Source organism: Somniosus microcephalus, chromosome 2, assembly GCF_052327205.1.
Source record: "Somniosus microcephalus isolate GS21.2 chromosome 2, FLI_Smic_1.0, whole genome shotgun sequence".
Taxonomy (NCBI): Eukaryota; Metazoa; Chordata; class Chondrichthyes; order Squaliformes; family Somniosidae; genus Somniosus; species Somniosus microcephalus.
Genome location: NC_140988.1, coordinates 261,899,424 through 261,917,867, shown reverse-complemented (window position 1 = coordinate 261,917,867; position 18,444 = coordinate 261,899,424).

Below are 18,444 nucleotides of genomic sequence, written 5' to 3'. Positions count from 1 at the left end.
TAAATCAAGTCATTGTAGTGTGTCATCTCTGTGTGTGAGGGAGTGAATAAGTGAGTGAAGAAGATAAATGAAAACAAAAGTTGATACTAGCGATAAGCTTGTGGGAAGCCTCTGACCTCCTTCCCCCAACCCCTTCTATTGCCACCACATCCAGAATCTCCAGGGCCCTCTCATAAGGATTCAACAGTCGCTGCTTAGGAGACCACCTGCTATCACATCGCTGGTGGCGGTTATTTACAGCCCTGTCCTGCAAGCAGATAGTAAAGTGGACGTATATTGTATTGAAGGATTTGAGAGAAGTGTGTAACCCAGGTGCCTGAACCAGCAGCCACCTTATACGAGCTAGTGAACATACAGCATGCAGGTACCTTGTGTGATAGCATACTTGGTGCTTGCCACATTTCATAGTTTCAGGGCAATTACACTGTGATGGCTGCAGTGCAGAGTGCCCTGGTAAAACCTGGACATGCTTGTGTATTTGGAAAGTAGATGAACAGTTGCTAGGGAACATTGCATTGCCCCTCTATAATACCACATGACGCTTACAGTGAAATAATATTAAGATACTTGCAAGACATTGTTAGATTAGGAAATCTTTGCACGTACATATTTTGGCAGCCTTCCATAGCCCAGCAAATTCCTGCTTCTACAGGTGAGACGGCTCTAACTCTCTTTACTATCTCCACCACGGCTGCTCAGACAATTCTGCTGATTGGAGGGTGCTCTCTGCTCCAAAAGGTCCACCCTTCTCCCTAGCACCTGATACGCTTATCAATTACTCCATAAAAGGCGATGAATTAGGAAAGTAATGAAAAGATTTTTATTAACTAAAGAACAGAGCATGCCTCTCGTGGACGACTGGTTCCAAGAAGGAAGTGGGTTGCCGGGCAGCCACCTTTATACCAGGTCATGTAGGCGGAGCCAGCTGAGGCATGCATTGCTACACAGTGAGTAGCAAGAGGTAACAATGTGCAATAACGATAACAGTAGTGAACGACAGTGAAAACAATAACAGTGGTTTACCACATTCACCCCTTGTTTAAAATTGAGTCCGGTGGGGTGAAGTGTACTAAAAGTTCGTGTAGGTAAGTCTATCAGGGGGCCTTGTATGCCATCCTGATCGTCGTAGCAGCGGCGGCGGTGGTGCAGTATCCAACGTCGAGTCTGGTGTCTGAGTGGTCGACGAAGGGTCTTGGGGCTCCGGCATGCTGTCTACAGGGGTTGGGTTGGGAGAAGTGGTGGATAATAACGGTGATGATTCAGGGGCGCCCGAGGGTGCGAGGTCTCGTATGGAGACCATGTCCTCCCGCCCGTCTGGGTATGCCACGTAGGCATACTGGGGGTTGGCGTGTAGGAGGTTCACCCTCTCGACCAGGGGGTCCGTTTTATGGGTCCTCACGTGCCTCCGCAGTAGGACGGGCCCAGGAGAAGTCAGCCATGTCGGTAGCGAGGTTCCCGATGTGGACTTCCTGGGGAAAACGAACATTTGCTCATGAGGGGTGGCATTAGTGGCAGTACAAAGCAGTGACCGGATGGAGTGGAGCGCCGCAGGGAGGGCCTCCTGCCAGCGAGAGGTTGGAAGGCCCTTAGATTTTAAGGCTAAGAGGACGGCCTTCCAAACCGTCGCGTTCTCTCTTTCCACCTGGCCGTTCCCCCGGGGGTTGTAGCTGGTGGTCCTGCTCGTAGCAATACCTCTCGCGAGCAGGTACCGACGAAGTTCGTCGCTCATGAAAGATGAGCCCCGGTCGCTATGTGTATAGCTAGGGAACCCGAACAAGGCGAAGAGGTCATTCAGACATTTGATGACCGTGGTACTGGTCATGTCTGGGCAAGGGATGGCAAACGGGAAACGGGAGTACTCATCAACAATGTTGAGGAAGTACACGTTGCGGTCAGAGGAAGGGAGGGGGCCCTTAAAGTCGATGCTCAAGCGCTCGAAGGGGCGAGTGGCCTTGATCAGGCTTGCTCTGTCTGGCCTATAAAAATGCGGTTTGCATTCGGCACAGATTTGGCAGTTCCTGGTCATAGTCCTGACCTCCTCGATAGGGCAGGTTGCGGGACTTAATGAAGTGGCAGAATCTGGTGACCCCGGGGTGGCAGAGGTCGTTGTGGAAGGTCCGCAGTCTATCAACTTGCGCGTTGGCGCATGTACCTCGTGATAGGGCATCTGGGGGCTCATTGAGTTTCCCGGGCCGGTACAAGATATCGTAATTGTAGGTGGAGAGTTCAATTCTCCACCTCAAGATCTTGTCATTCTTGATTTTGCCCCTCTGCTTATATTGAACATAAAAGCAACTGAACGCTGGTCAGTGAGAAGGGTGAATCGTTTTCCAGCCAGGTAATGCCTCCAGTGTCGCACCGCTTCCACAATAGCCTGGGCCTCCTTTTTGACAGAGGAGTGTCGAATCTCGGGGCCCTGGAGGGTCCTTGAGAAAAAGGCCATGGGTCTCCCCGCCTGGTTAAGTGTTGCAGCTAGGGCGAAGTCAGATGCATCGCTCTCCACTTGGAAAGGGATGGACTCATCCACTGCGTGCATTGTGGCCTTCGCAATATCACTCTTGATAAGAGTAAAGGCAGCACCCGCCTCTGATGTCAGGGGGAAGGAGGTGGACTTGATGAGGGGTCTGGCTTTGTCCGCATAGTTGGGCACCCACTGAGCATAGTAAGAGAAAAACCCCAGGCATCTCTTCAGTGCTTTTAGGCAGTGGGGGAGGGGGAGCTCCATAAGGGGGCGCATTCTGTCGGGGTCGGGCCCGATGACTCCGTTCTCCACTATGCAGCCGAGGATGGCAAGGTGCTTGGTGCGAAACATACATTTCTCTTTATTGTATGTTAGATTCAGCCACTGGGCCGTACGGAGGAATTTCGCTAGATTAACGTCGTGGTCCTGCTGGTCGTGGCCGCAGATGGTGACATTATCCAGATAGGGAAAGGTGGCCTGCAGCGCGTTCTGGTCAACCATCCGGTCCATCTCCCTTTGGAAGACCGAAACCCCGTTGGTGACGCCGAAGGAGACCCTAAGGAAGTGGTAGAGGCAGCCGTTTGCCTCGAAGGCAGTATACTGGCGGTCCTCATGGCGGATAGGGAGTTGGTGGTATGCTGACTTAAGGTCAATGGTGGAGAATACCCTGTATTGCGCGATCTGGTTGACCATATCAGATATGCGGGGAAGGGGGTATGCGTCCAGCTGGGTGTACCGGTTTATGGTTTGGCTGTAGTCGATGACCAGGCGGCGTTTATCGGCGGTCTTAACGACTACAACCTGGGCTCGCCATGGGCTGGTGCTCCCTTCGATAATGCCCTCCTTCAGGAGTCGCTCCACCTCAGCGCTAATAAAAGCTCTGTCCCCGGCGCTGTACCGCCTGCTCTTGGTAGTGATGGGTTTACAGTCGCGGGTGAGGTTAGCGAACAAGGGGGGGGGGGACTTTGAGTGTGGAAAGGCTGCAAGTGGTGCGCGGCGGGTGATTTAAAAGCTGTTGGTTGCAGACTGTGAGTGGGGGAAGGGGTCCACCGTATGCCAATGTGACACTTTTGAGGTGGCACTGAAAATCCAACCCTAGCAGAACGGCAGCGCAAAGACGGGGCAGGACAAGAAGTTTAAAATTTTTATATTCAGTGCCCCTAACCGAAAGGGTCACCACACAGTAGCCGCCGACGTCCGTTGAATGGGACTTGGACGCCATAGAAATCCGATGGCGCATTGGCAGGACCGTGAGGGAGTGGCTACGCACCGTGTCGGGGTGAATAAAACTCTCCGTGCTCCCGCTGTCAAACAGGCAAGTAGTGGCGCGGCCGTTTACCGTAATGTCCATCATGGACCTGGACAGATGATGAGGGAGGGCTTGATCCAGCATAACGGAGGCCAGTGTATGGCTGAGTGAGCTGATATGGTCGTCCGACGAGACGGTGGTCGAGTCCGGAGACAGATTGGTGGTTGAGTGCGGCGGGCAAAATGGCGGCGGCCATGATTCCGATCCCCACGCGGTCGGAGGTGCACAAAATGGCGGATAAGATGGCTGCCCCCACGGTTCACACGCGGCGCTGCTGGTGTTTGCGGGTTTCCCTCTGCAGGCATTGGCGTAATGGCCTTTCTTCCCGCAGCCAGAGCAGGTAGCGGTCTTCGCCGGGCAGCGCGCTCTAGGGTGTTTTAACTGGCCACAGAAATAGCATTTTTGGGCCTGGTTACGGGACGTCGTTGCAGTAGTTGGTACCAGGGGCGGGGGTCCCAGTTGCTTTCGGGACATCGCTGCAGTAGTTGGTACCGGGGGCGGCGGTCCCATGTCCCAAGGTCGCGATGACCATGGCGCGGCCCCGTTACGTGCGTATGCTTCGAGGTTTCGGTGGGCCGCATCTAGCGATAGCGCGACGGCTACAGCCGTCTTCAGGTCGAGCTCCTTGCTTTCGAGCAGTCTCTGCCGGGAGTAGTCGGACTGGAGGCCCTTAACGAAGGCATCACAGGTAAGTCCCTCCGCGTGCACCGCAGCCGTTACCGCCTTACAGTCGCAGTCCCTGCAGAGTGTCTGTAACGCCCGTAAAAATGCATCTACCGATTCCCCCGGTTGCTGCCTGCGGGATCCCAGGAGGTGTCTGGCGTAAATCGTATTCACTGGGCGCTTGTATTGCCCTTTTAGTAGGTCGAGGGCCGCCGTGTACGTAGTAGCGTCCCGGATGAGTGTATATACTCGAGGGCTCACCTGGGTGGTCAGAACTTTTAATTTGTTCTCCTCCGATGTCACGGCGGAGGCTTCTAGGAAGGATTCAAAGCAGCTCAGCCAGTGTTCGAAATTGATAGATGAACCCGCCGCTTGGGGGTCGAGGTCCAGGCATGCTGGTCTGAGGGCTCGCAGCAACGCCTGCTGTTGTTGCTGCTCAGTTCCGGACATTTTACTTTTAGTTAATAAAATTGATACGCTTATCAATTACTCCATAAAAGGCGATGAATTAGGAAAGTAATGAAAAGGTTTTTATTAACTAAAGAACAGAGCATGCCTCTCATGGACGGCTGGTTCCAAGAAGGAAGTGGGTTGCCAGGCAGCCACCTTTATACCAGGTCATGTAGGCGGAGCCAGCTGAGGCATACATTGGTACACAGTGAGTAGCAAGAGGTAACAATGCGCAATAACGATAACAGTAGTGAACGACAGTGAAAACAATAACAGTGGTTTACCACAGCACCTTCTTCAGAAGCACCTCCATGTCATCTTGCAATGGTAGATTCTGTCATTTTTCAAATTTGGAACCAGTTCCCCTGTTAAGAAGTGCTGGTGCTGAATATTTCAGCTTCTGATTCCTGTGTACTTTCAATGCGCACCAGAAATGCCAATAATTTATTTAAATGAACTTGTCTTCCTTTAAAACATGAGGTCGGCAGTATGCACTTTAGGTGCGCACGATGCCCAAAAAGCAATTCTCCTGGAGCCTCTGTGCCAGGACTGAATTATTAGCTGTTTTATTGCAGTGCCACTGGGCTTTGAAGCATTGACCTTGGTAAGATTCTTTTTACTTTTTTATTTTGGAGCCTTTATTTGAACAAAATAAATGAAACATGGTAAAATGTATATATATATAACATGTATGTAAGACAATACAGTAAAGTGATCATTCATTACTAATGAAACCCATGACAATTAAAGATAGATGGGATAGCCTATAGCTATTTTGGAGAAGTAAAACCATACACGTTACAATGACAAACATCCTACTGAGTGCCCAAGTGGGCATGAGCCAACATCTCCTGGAACCCCAGGGTTATAAAGCCCAAGGCCAGGCACTGTTTACTCAGTGTACACGTTTGAGACCAGCTGCTTTTGCACCAATCTGTTTCTCAGCATGAATCTGATACAAGACCATTGTGGAGCAACAATGAGGAATGCTGCCCACAGCCCATTGTTCCCATTCATTGTGTCACTGAAGCGGAACTTCATGATGTCACCTGAGGGGGAGCTCTTTACAGCACAGCTGCTTCCAAGCTGCCTCTAACCAGCAGCTGTAAAGCATAGGAGACAGGAACAACAGGTGACTGAGACATTGCTTTCTCCTTTGCATTTAGTATGCAACAAATTCAGTAGGGTACCGTCCCTGTTTAATCCGTCTAAGTTTGTTTATTTATGCTGCTTAGATCTCCCAAGAGGCGTAGACTAAAACTAATCAGGAGGTTGCAATATAAGGTTCCCAAGAGTTTATCATCTTTCAGAGACCTTGGAACATTCCCATATCATATTGAGAATTCTCCGACTAACTATTTACAGCCAGAGTCAGAATTCCCATAACCTATTCTCTGTGTCAGGTATGCCTTATGTAGCCATTTAAGCTGATTTATCCAGCTTGCAATGTACATCATTAGCTTAGCAACAGGTAATGGCCTATTATGACACTAGCTTAGCAACAGGGAATGATTCTTAATGGCATCATTAATTTAGTAACTGTACAGGCTTCATGATAGACTCGTACTAGACCAATTTCATATTTAATTTGCTTTTAACACTTTTTATGCTTGACGTGTACATTTTGTAATGATGTTGCCAAGAACGTGCATTATTAAATTTTCAACTCAAATCTTCTGACTCTAAAAATCTAACACATCCGTAAATATTTGAAAGATAACTGTGTGGCCAAGTGTAATGAACCAAACAAGCCACTAGCAGATATTTCTTCTCAACAACAATAACTTGCTCCTTTTTAATAGCAATTTTCATGTAACGGAACGTGACTAAGTGCTTTACAGAAGTGGGGGTGGGGGTGCATGCCAGTCATCCAGGCAGGAAAAGGGAAGAAATTAGAAGAGGTGGATGAAAGCACGGACAAAGACCCCCGATTTTAACTCCAGGTGGATTCCTTGCTCAGGCCTGAGTTAAAACTACAGTCAGGTCTCAATGATGTCATTGGGCCGCAGCATGCATATGTAAAGAAGGCCCCTGTTGGTGCATGTCCTTGCTGCCTGCTCAGGAGAGTAATTTAAAATTGCAGATGTTGCAATCATGGTAGCTTTCGGACAGGTAAGAGCCAGGGCGATTTTACCTACCTACCTTTGCTGAGCGAGTAGGGCTAAAATTGCCCCCAAAGAGTGTGGCTTTGCAGAGGGTGTACACTGCAATGTAGAATTGGTGACGCTCGCAAGAGTAGGAAGAACTAAGGTTTTAAAGGGATATTAAAATGAAGATGAGGATTCAAAGGTCAATGCAGTAGGAGATGGGCAGCCAATGGAAATCAGTAAAGACAGGGCTGTTGGGAGTCTAAGAATGAATGCAAGATAGAAGTTGCAGAGTTCCACACAAATTGGAGTTTATGTAGGGTCGAGTTTGACAACCCAGCTGGGAGATCAGTTTGCAGGGTGTTAAGAGAAAACAAGCCAGAGGTACTGAAGGTATGGTTGAGGGTTTCGGCGGCAGGGGGAGTGTGGTAGGGACGTAAGCAGGCAATGCTGGGAAGGTGGAAATAGACACTGTTGATGATGCGCTAGACGTGGGGCTTGGAGCTCGGCTAAGAGTCAAGCAGGACACCAAAGTATTGTACTGTTACGCTCAGCCTGAGTGAGTAGTCCCGGGAAGGGGGATGAAAACAGCCCCTTAACTGCACAGTTTCTGGAAGGAGCTGAAGAGGATAGCCCCAGTCTTGCATATGATCAAAAAACTAAAACAAAAATGGCAAATGCAGGAAATCAAGGGTCCACACCTGAAATGCCAACTTGTTGGTTCTCTCCGCAGATGCTGCCTGACCTGCTGAATGTTTGCAGCATTTTTGTTTCAGTCTTGCAGATTTTGAGCTAACCACATCAACAATACAATAAATTATACCAAATGTTAAACGTAAAATTTATGTTGATTGTCAACATTAATTCAAGAAAAAAAACATGGTCAGTCCAAATTCAATTTCCCATATTGGCAGCATCAACACTAAAGGTATATTCTGGTGCTGCTGGTTAGGAGTAGCATAGTGCAGCTGAATGCGACTGTCAGCTGCGAAGCAACACCATCTTGTGAAGCTTATTTTTCAGGCAGGACATAGTAGTTAAAGCTGAACCAGGAAGAAAGATTACAGCTCACTTCCATCAGACAAACTAATATCCCCAGGATATCCTGCATAAAACTTTCGAGGGAAGGGAAAAAAGGAAGAACTGTGAGATTGAGTATGTTGCACTGGTAATGTTGCTCAGATGGTGATTGTGATAACAGAGTTCTTTCATAAACACTGATAATATGTCTGGAAAAACTAGCACTCGAGCCATAAGGAAAGTCAACACCATGTTGACACAGATGTGCTTGTGGCATATGTGCAGTGTGGTGGCAGACCCTATTGGTATTGTAAATTCTTCTGTGCTTTTGCAGACCTGAAGTCTATCAGCTGAAATGCTGAATTTGCACTGGTGTCCCTGGTAGTGGATTTCTATTGAACACAACTCCTGGCACACACAGACTATCTATAGAAAATGTATTTACAGGAATTGATATGGCGACTATAGTTGTGAAAGAACAGCTGTCAGGATTACAACTTCTGTTTCCTGTTGTCATGAGGGGATACTCCCTGTTCTAAAGTTATAGTAGCACCCGAATCCGGAAAAGAGGGCTTGATAATATACTTAATTATTAAAACAGATGCAAAAGTTGAGTCTGCAATGCACATAGAACTGGAACTACACCAGATAGTTAACAGTAACACAGTACTTAATTACAATAGCATTTAGTACATGTCGACTTGCGAGACTGAGCTACAGTGCTCAGAAGTATTAAGCTCTAACACGTGATGAACACAAGGTGCCTAAAAGTCACAAGATTGTGATTTCTATAATAAGCAACTGTTAAAAAGATGAATCTATTGGATAAAGATGGTCATTACATGTACATTTGCATCCTTATAAGGGAACAGCAGTCTGCATTTAGAATTGATATTTAGGCACCAAAGCCTTTTATGCTTTGAAACCTCATACTATGGATCCAGTGTCTTTTATCTGGATGTGCTGTGGATTTGTAAAGGCTGTGCAGACAGTAATACTGGAGAAAAATAATTAAATTTATCATAGTTTCACATAATTTCTGCTACTAATCTTCTGTCATATTAGCAAATGCAAAAGTTCACTAAGTGTGTCTAATCTCTACACACAGGAACAGGAGAAGGCCATTCAGCCTTTTGAGTCTGTTCTGCCATTCAGTTAGATCATGGCTGATCTGTACTTTAACTTCATTTATCCGCATTTGATCCACATCCCTTACCTATCAATCTCAGTCTTGAAAATTTCAATTGACCCAGCATCCACAGCCTTTCACGGGAGAGAGTTTGTCGATGTTGCTTTTATTGCCATGGGCCACTTTAAGTACTCACACACTTTGGTCTAGAAATTGGGCTGCTTACCGCCACCCGTTTTCGCCGCTGTCCTGGCGAAAAATGATGGCCGCCACTCTAGCGCCTTTCTTTGGCATGGGACTCGGTGGCCGCCATTTTGATGAGGACCTTAGCGCTGCCGATAGCAGCATTGGCCCTGGAGAAGTAAATGAAGATAGCGTGATGCCACGTCTGCGAACTTCGACCTTAGCGCTGAGTTCAGCACTGTAAGATCTCTCTGAAAAGCAAGCGTTCAGCAGACTGACAGAGATGTTGTCAGCACTTGCATTTAAGATTTTGGACTGGATTTTTTTTTGTTGAAGTAGTGGCTTGGTGCAATACATGTTAAAAGTTTTTCAAGTGTGCAGGGAATGCTGCTGGATGCTTTCAAGGCCTTGGATGGTCAAGAAAGGCCTCTGAGAAGGCAGAAAATGCTGGAAATACTCAGCAGGTCAGGCAGCATCCGCGGAGAGAGAAACAGAGTTCATGTCTCAGTTTGAGATGCTGACTGACCTGCTGTATATTTCCAACATATTATGCTTTTATTTCAAATTTACAGCATCCACTTGCAGAGGGAAGAGGAAGACGCAGAAGAAGAAGAAGCAGAAGAAGAAGGTGCAGAAGAGGAGGAAGCAGAAGAGGAGGAAGCAGAAGGAAGGATGCAACACAGACAGCCCCTTTTTGGCCCGAATCATCCGCCTGCATTGCCAATGACCACAACCCTAATTCCCCTTTCAACATTTGTCCCACACCTTACCTTCCCTCTGTTACTGACCATCACAGCTTCCTCTTGGTCACAATGCTGAAATAAAAGCCACCACAAAGCAAACTTTCCAATCCAACTTTATACATCTATCCATCCAATATGACATCAAGAAATCAACTCATCACCCTTATGCATTCCCATAGTGATTGTCTTGTGTGTGCCTTTGCCTCTCCTGGTGATGACTGCAGCATGGCTGGTGGAAGACTGCTGACTTTCAGTGGGGAAGACTGCAGCTGGCTGGAGGAGCTGGTGTCTGGGAGTGTCAAATTGAGTGACGGTGTTGTTTCTTCTTCTTCTTCTCCTCCTCTCCACCGCCCCCTCTTGAAGATGCATTCTCTGACCTTGACCACTGATCTGAGGTCATGAAGATTCTTTGGGCACTGGAGCCAAGTGTTGGGGGTGACACTGCTGGTGATGACCTCAGTGATGTGGTCCCACATCGTTCATTCTGGAGGGCCTCCTGGCCCCTGTGGGTAGAGGACCTCCCTTGCAGTGTTGACCACCTGCACAAAGCTGGAGTGCTGCGTGGGAGACCCTGGGTGCCCCTTCCCTGGCTTGTTGAGCCATTTGTGCTGAAGCACTTCTCCCATTTTTTTAGGTGCGGAAGGGAATTCAGCTTTAAGAGCTGAAGACTCCCATTTGGGAATTCTTTTTAATGTTAATTTTTTTTCAGAAGGCAGTTGAGCTGTAAGGGCTAAAAACTGCCTACTTTTACATGATTTTTATTTTTTTCATTTCAGAAGGCAGTCCCCCTTTAAGAGACCGACACTGCTTTCTAAAACGACAGCTTCGCCTTTAAAGAGGCGGTTCTAGCTGCAATGACGCTATGGCTACATTACATTGGGGCCTCCTGCCGGAACCAATGTCACCAGGACAGCGTTGCAGAGTGAGTTTAGCGCTGGTCTAATGTTAATTAGTCCCCAGCCCCAATTTTTTGGTCTTGCCAGTGCCACTGAAATTTCTAGATGAGGTGTATCAGAGTGGAATGGATTACTTTTTACTACATTTGCCATCCTGTCCAAAATGACTGCCAGGTCATGTATGACATGACTAGATACAGATACAGGGTTAATTTTCCTTTGCTATGCTCCTGAGGAACATTTATTTTCAAGGTGCAAAATAGAAGAAAAAGTGGAGAGGCTAATGACACCAGGGCAAGTTTAAGGCCTTAGAGAGGGTGCAGATGAGAATGACTAGAATGGTACTAAGGGTGAGGGACTTCAACTACGTAGAGAAACTAGAGAAGCTATTCTCCTTAGAGTAGAGACGATTAAGGGGAGATTTAATAGAAATGTTCAAAAGTATGAGGGGTTTTGATAGAGTAAACAGGGAGAAACTGTTCCCACTGGCAGGAGGGTTGGTAACCAGAGGACACAGATTTAAGATAATTGGCAAAAGAACAGGGGGAGATGAGGATAAATTGTTTTACACAGCAAGTTGTTATAATCGCATTGAAACATATAAAATTCTGACAGGGCTAGACAAACTGGATGCAGGGAGGATGTTTCCCCTGGCTGGGGGGTCTAGAACGAGGGGTCACAGTCTCAGGATACGGGTTAGGACATTTAGGACTGAGATGAGGAGACATTTCTTCACTCAGAGGGTGATGAACCTGTGGAATTCTCTACCACAGAAGGCTGTGGAGGCCAAGTCACTGAATATATTTAAGAAGGAGATAGATAGATTTCTAGACACAAAAGGCATCAAGGGGTATGGGAAGAGAGCGGGAATATGGTATTGAGATAGAGGATCAGCCATGATCATATTGAATGGCGGTGCAGGCTCGAAGGGCTGAAAGGCCTACTCCTGCTCCTATTTGTCTATGTTTCTATGTTTCTATCTGGAATGCACTGCCTGAAAAGGTGGTGGAAGCAGATTCAATAGTAACTTTCAAAAGAAAATTGGATAAATACTTGAAAAAGGAGAAATTTGCAGGGCTATGGGGAAAGAGCAGGGGAGTGGGACTAATTGGACAGCTCTTGGACAGCTGGCTCAGGCAAGATGGGCTGAATGGTCTCCTTCTGTGCTGTATGATTCTAAGATCAGCAGCCTAGTAGGTTTTGGCAGGGACTGAGGCCGACAAACAAGGTAAGTGGCAACTAGAATGGAGGGAGAAAAGGCTGCTACAAGGCCCTCTTCCTCCATGGGGTCACCCCAGGCCATTACCACCACTTCCCAGGGCCTACTGTTACCTGCTTCATAGGGAGGCATGAGAAGTGGCAGTAAGTGGGGTGGATGAAAGAGAAATATGCCAGAGAAGGAGCAGCCAGTGGTGGTCCTGGCAGGGTCCAGGAGTGGGAAATATAGGTCATGCAGTGAGGCAGTAGTAGGCCTCACCACCCAATTTTTCCCCCTCATTCTCTGCTGCTATCCTGCCCAAGAATTTAGCCTTAGACTTCCACCAGTTCTAGGTTGCCTGGAGACTTTTGGTGGTTCCGAAAAGGGGATGGCAGAGTACTTGCACCTAAAAAACATTGCAACTGATGTGGAAATGGGGCAGAAGCGCCTCCCACATCATTTTCCTGGGTCTCTGCTTGGTGGATAATGAAATGTAGGGGCATCTATTGAGAGCAAACCTTACTCCTTGTCCCAAGCCCACTTAGATCCTCCAATCTCAGCAGGACCTGGGTACAAACTTGTGGTCATTCAGAATGTACATTTTTTTCCTCCCACAGGCCCACGCTATAGGTTTAGCAGGAGACCTTCTAGCTGCTGCTTTTGCAGGCCTCTTAGATCTGTAGCAGCCTTTGACATTCCACTCGCACTTTCACGTGCAAGACCTTGCCATGGGGTGGGCCTGTGCAGGGGAACATCGGGCTGCTGGTAATAACTTGAACAACGGAAATACAGGTGGGTTCTGTTGGATCCGTGGTTCAGTGGATATGCTATTATTAAATAATCACACGGATGCTGTACATTAACAAATAACAGGTCTTTACTGGAGGAGGGTAGTCTCTAGACTGGGGGTACAGAGGCATGCGCAAAGCTTATATACCGGTGTGGTCACTGCCGGTACTTACAGTATACAGGAGCTGTAAAAGTAGCTCTGACTTAAAGGCACATACACTACAATTCCTCCCCTTTTAGATTAGTAATACCCCTAATATTCAAATAACAATTAACATTTCAACATGTACATTAAATAACAAAAGTCCATTTATAGATTCAGTCTTTGGGGCGGCTTCCTGACCCTTTCGGGATAGCGCCTTTCCAGAGGTTCTTGTTCTTGGTGCAGAGGCGATTCTGACCCCTTTTCATCGGGTAGTTCATCGGGTTCCACTGCTACTGGGTCTGAAGTAGATGCTACCGGTATGTCGGGTTCATCCCCAGATACTCGAGACATGGGGTTGACGCGTTCCTGTGACGCTAAGATCTGATCGACGTGGCGTCTCACAATGTTCTCCCCGACATCCACTGTGTACATTAATGGCCCCTGCCTTGTACATATCGTTCCGGGTTGCCACTTCTCTGTTCGATAGTCACGGGCCAAGACTGGTTGCCCTACATTGAAGCTCCTTGTCGGCTTCTCATTGATGTGCTGGAATTGTTTGTCCTCAACATTTCTTCGCACATTTGGTCTGAGCAAGTCCAGACGAGATCTCAACCTTTGGTTAAAGAACATCATGGCCAGGGTCTGGTTGGTAACTGCATGTGTCGCGTTTCGGTAGGCTAATAAGAAATTGTCCATCTTATGCTGTAGTGGAATTTCATCATCGCACATGGCCTTTATCGCCTTCTTAAAGGTTTGTACGAACCTCTCAGCCAATCCATTGGTGGCTGGATGATACGGGGTGGATGTGTAATGCCTTACCCCATTCCTTTTCATGAATTTTTGGAACTCGTCGGACACAAACTGTGGTCCATTATCAGAGCAAATCTGCTCTGGCAAACCGTTTCTGGCAAATATGGTCCGTAGGACTGCAATCGTTTTCTCTGTAGTGGTTGAAGACATTTTTATCACCTCAGGCCACTTTGAATGAGCATCCACTGCTATTAAGAACATTGAGTCCATGAATGGACCAGCAAAATCAATATGCACCCGTTGCCATGGAGAGGAGGGCCACTCCCATGGGTGTAGAGGGGCATGTGGTGGTGCATTTTGGACCTTCTGGCATCCTAAGCAGCTCTTAGTTAGGTCTTCGGTTTGTTGATCGATTCCCGGCCACCACATATAAGCCCTAGCAAGGCTTTTCATTTTCACTCCCCCCAGATGACCTTCATGTAGCTCATTTAGCACTCTCTCCCTTAACTTGGGTGGAATCACCACACTGGATCCACACATCACTGTCCCCTGGCACACTGACAGCTGTTCTCTTCTGGATGAGAATGCTGGCAACAGTGAGTCGCCATGTGTTGGCCATCCCCTCACCATCAATTCATATACCCGTGACAGCGTTGGATCATTGCGGGTCTCCTTCTCTATATCCGCGTTTGTTACTGGCAATCGTTCAATTATTGACGAATAAAATATCTCGATAGGGTCCACTGCTGGTGCTTCCTCCACAGTAGGCAGTGGCAGGCGCGATAGCCCATCAGCGTTCCCATGCTGTTTCATGCCTTTATATTCTATTTCATATTGATTCGCCCCTAGAAACAGGGACCATCTTTGTAACCGCTGTGCAGTCATCACTGGAACACCCTTCTTAGGATTAAAGATGGAGTCAAGTGGTTGGTGGTCAGTCAGCAAGGTGAACTTCTGCCCATGCAGATAGTGGTTGAATTTTTTTACTCCCCATACTAGGCTGAGGGCCCCCCTGTCAATCTGGGCGTAGTTGCGCTCGGCTGAGGTTAGTGACCGAGACGCAAAGGCTACTGGCCTCTCCAACCCGTCTGGGAATTTGTGCGACAGCACCGCTCCAATACCATAGGGTGATGCATCACATGCCAAACGAATTGGTAGTGCTGGGTTGAAATGGGCCAACACCTCTTTTGATGTGATCAATTCTTTACACTTCTGGAAAGCTCGTCTACGTTCGTCATCCCACTTCCATGTTACCCCTGTTTGTAGTAGGGTGTTCAGCGGGTGTAATACCGTAGACAAATTTGGTAAGAACTTGTGGTAGTAGTTTACCAGCCCGAGGAACGACCTCAGTTGTGACACATTTTCCGGTGCTGGAGCCTTGACTACTGCCTCAATCTTGTCAGGGGACTTATGTAGCCCCTCTTCATCGATGACATGGCCACAATACAAGATCTGTTTCTGGAAAAACTCGCACTTGTGGCGATTAGCTCGTAGCCCATACTCCTTTAATCTGGTGAGCACCTTCTCCAAGTTGGCGAGGTGATCACCATCATTTTCGCCCATGACCAAGATGTCGTCCAAATAACACTAGGTCCCTGGAATCCCTAGCAGGACCTGATCCATCGCCCTCTGCCAGATAGCCAGAGCCGAGGCTACTCCAAACACCAGCCGGTTGTATTGATAGAGACCTTTATGAGTGTTGATCGTAAGGTAATGTTTCGAAGCTTCTTCTACCTCCATTTGCAAGTACGCCTGGGCTAGATCAATTTTGGTGAAGCGTTTACCTCCAGATAGCGAGGCGAAAATATCCTCAATTCGTGGAAGCGGATATTGCACCGTGTGAAGGACTGGGTTCACTGTCACCTTAAAATCCCCACAGATGCGGACCTTCTTTGGTTCCCCAGGCGTATTACTCAACGACCTCTTCATTACAGGAACGATGGGTGTAGCCCACTCGCTCCAGTCCACTTTGGACAGTACTCCTGAATGTTCCAACCCTTCCAGCTCTGCTTCAACAGCTGGTCTGATCGCATAAGGCACTGGTCTGGCCTTCAGAAACTTTGGGCTTGCATTTTCCTCTATTTTAATCATTGCTGTTATTCCTTTTAGTGTTCCTAGTCCCTCCTGGAACACTTCTTTTGCGTCAGTTAGCATTTTTGACAGTCGTCCAGGTGTGACGTCGTCATCCTTTTTGGCCTCAACCTTCAGTGCCTGTATGGAATGCCAATCTAATTGTATCTTCCGGATCCATTCACGTCCTAGCAGTGGTGGTCCTCCATTTGGCAATACATATATATCCATTTTAGGTATTTCCTGGCCTTTATATGTCACTTTCACCCTTATTTTTCCTTTCGGGTAGACTTTTTGCCCCGTATACGTCTTCAAGACAATCTCTGTAGCTTTCAAGGGTATGTGTGAAAATAGCTGCTTGTAGTCTCTTTGATTTATGACTGTTAGAGCTGACCCTGTGTCCAATTCCAGTTCCACTTGGACTCCGTCTATCTTGAGTGTAACCCAGATAGTCTGGTGATCCTCCATTTCGGTTACCTTATGTAGTTTCAGACAACCCAGCTCCTTGCTTCCGGAGTCTGTGTCACTTTTCTGTTCGTCTGAACCACTGTCCATCACCTGGTGTACCTTTTTGTACTTCTCCTGTGGAGATTTCTTACTGTTGGTTTTCTTCCCAGACCTGCAGACTCTTGCTATGTGTCCTGCTTTCCCACACTGTCTGCACACTTGGTCCTTGAACCAACAATCTTTCTGGTCATGTGTTGTTCTGCCGCAGCGATAGCACTTCCCTGTTCCATAGGACATTTCATTGGTGCCATGTTCTTGCGGTCTCCGTTGTATCTCTGCAGCGCCCCTTGCGGCTGCTTCATGTGATACTGCCATACTGAAAGCTTTGTCCAACGTAAGGTCTTTTTCTGATAGAAGCCGTTTCTGGGTTCCTTCACTTTGTAGCCCACACACAAACTTGTCCCTTAACGTGTCTGCTAGTTCCGCTCCAAACTGGCAGTGTTTCGATAGCTTGCGCAGTTCCGTTAGGTACTCAGCATTGCTTTCGTCTTTGTGTTGGTTCCTTTTATGGAACTTAAATCGTTCTGCTATCAGCAGCGGTGTGGGGTTTAAGTGGTCCTGTAGGATTTCTACTATGCTTTCAAAATTCTTGTTTACCGGCTTCTCTGGGGTTATTAGATTTCACAGTAACCCATAAGTTTTTGCACCCATGGAATTTAACAGAACCAGTGCTTTATTAGCATCTGGCACTTCATTTGCCCTGTAGTACACCTCAATACGTTCCACATATGTCGCCCAATCTTCGACTTCATTGTCGAACGTAGAGATACTGTCACTCTTCGGCATCCTTGGGTGTGAGTTAACTATCACAAATGGCGCCTCCCGTGCTTCCCCTTCTTCTCCGCTGGCACAAAATGGCATCTCCCGCACTTTCCTTCCTTCCCGCGCTCGCCCTTCTTCTCCGCTGCGGCTTCTAAAAATGGTGCCTCCCGCGCTCTTCCTTCTTCTCCGTGGCTCAATGGCATCTCCCGTTTCTTCGCCCCGCGGACCCTGTTCAGTCCGTGAGCACTGGCCGTGCTCTGTGCGTTCTTCTTTTTATATTTTTCGACACCCCTCAGTCTGGAACCCGACTGTTTCTTACCCTCTCTCTCTCTGGTTTGTTTTCTTTTTCTCGACGCCGCTCGGTGTTCAACCCCCGGCTGCGCCCTGCGCTCTTCACCCTCTGTCTTACCCCGTCGACGTTGCTCGGCTTTCTCTCCACCGTCGGTCAGCTCCAGCCGCCGCTGCTCGGGAAGGGTCTGCACTGGACCTGTCGTCGGTCTCTTACTGCTCGTTGTGGCTGGGGAACCAAGCCCGGCCCTCCACAGCCTCCCCTGCAAAGTTGGATCTCTGCCTGACTGCTGGGCGGTTGCTCGTGGTCGCCACCCGTGTTCCTGGCCTCGACTATTTTTTTTTTTATGTTGCAGGTAGATTCGAATCGACACTCGTCGCCACTGTTGGATCCGTGGTTCAGTGGATATGCTATTATTAAATAATCACACGGATGCTGTACATTAACAAATAACAGGTCTTTACTGGAGGAGGGTAGTCTCTAGACTGGGGGTACAGAGGCATGCGCAAAGCTTATATACTGGTGTGGTCACTGCCGGTACTACAGTATACAGGAGCTGTAAAAGTAGTTCTGACTTAAAGGCACATACACTACAGGTTCCGGTCAGGTCAGGCAGAGCGCACTTCAGGTGTACTTTGCCTGACTTACGCTTAGGCAGGGAGAGGAGGAAAATCAACATCCTGGCCAATATTTATCAATTAACATCACTAAAACAGATTATCTGGTCATTATCACATTGTTGTTTGTGGGAGCTTGCTGTGCGCAAATTGGCTGCCGTGTTTCCTACATAACAACAGTGACTACACTTCAGAAGTACTTAATTGGCTGTAAAGCACTTTGGGACGTCCTGAGGTCGTGAAAGGCTTTCTTTATCACAATCTTTTTGCTTTGTCCCAACAAAATTTCTTAAAGACTTAAAGGATGTGAAATTCCTCCTCCGGTTTTGACAAAAAATGGTGGCCCCCTTGCTTCCGCCCACTTCTGGGCAGCAGC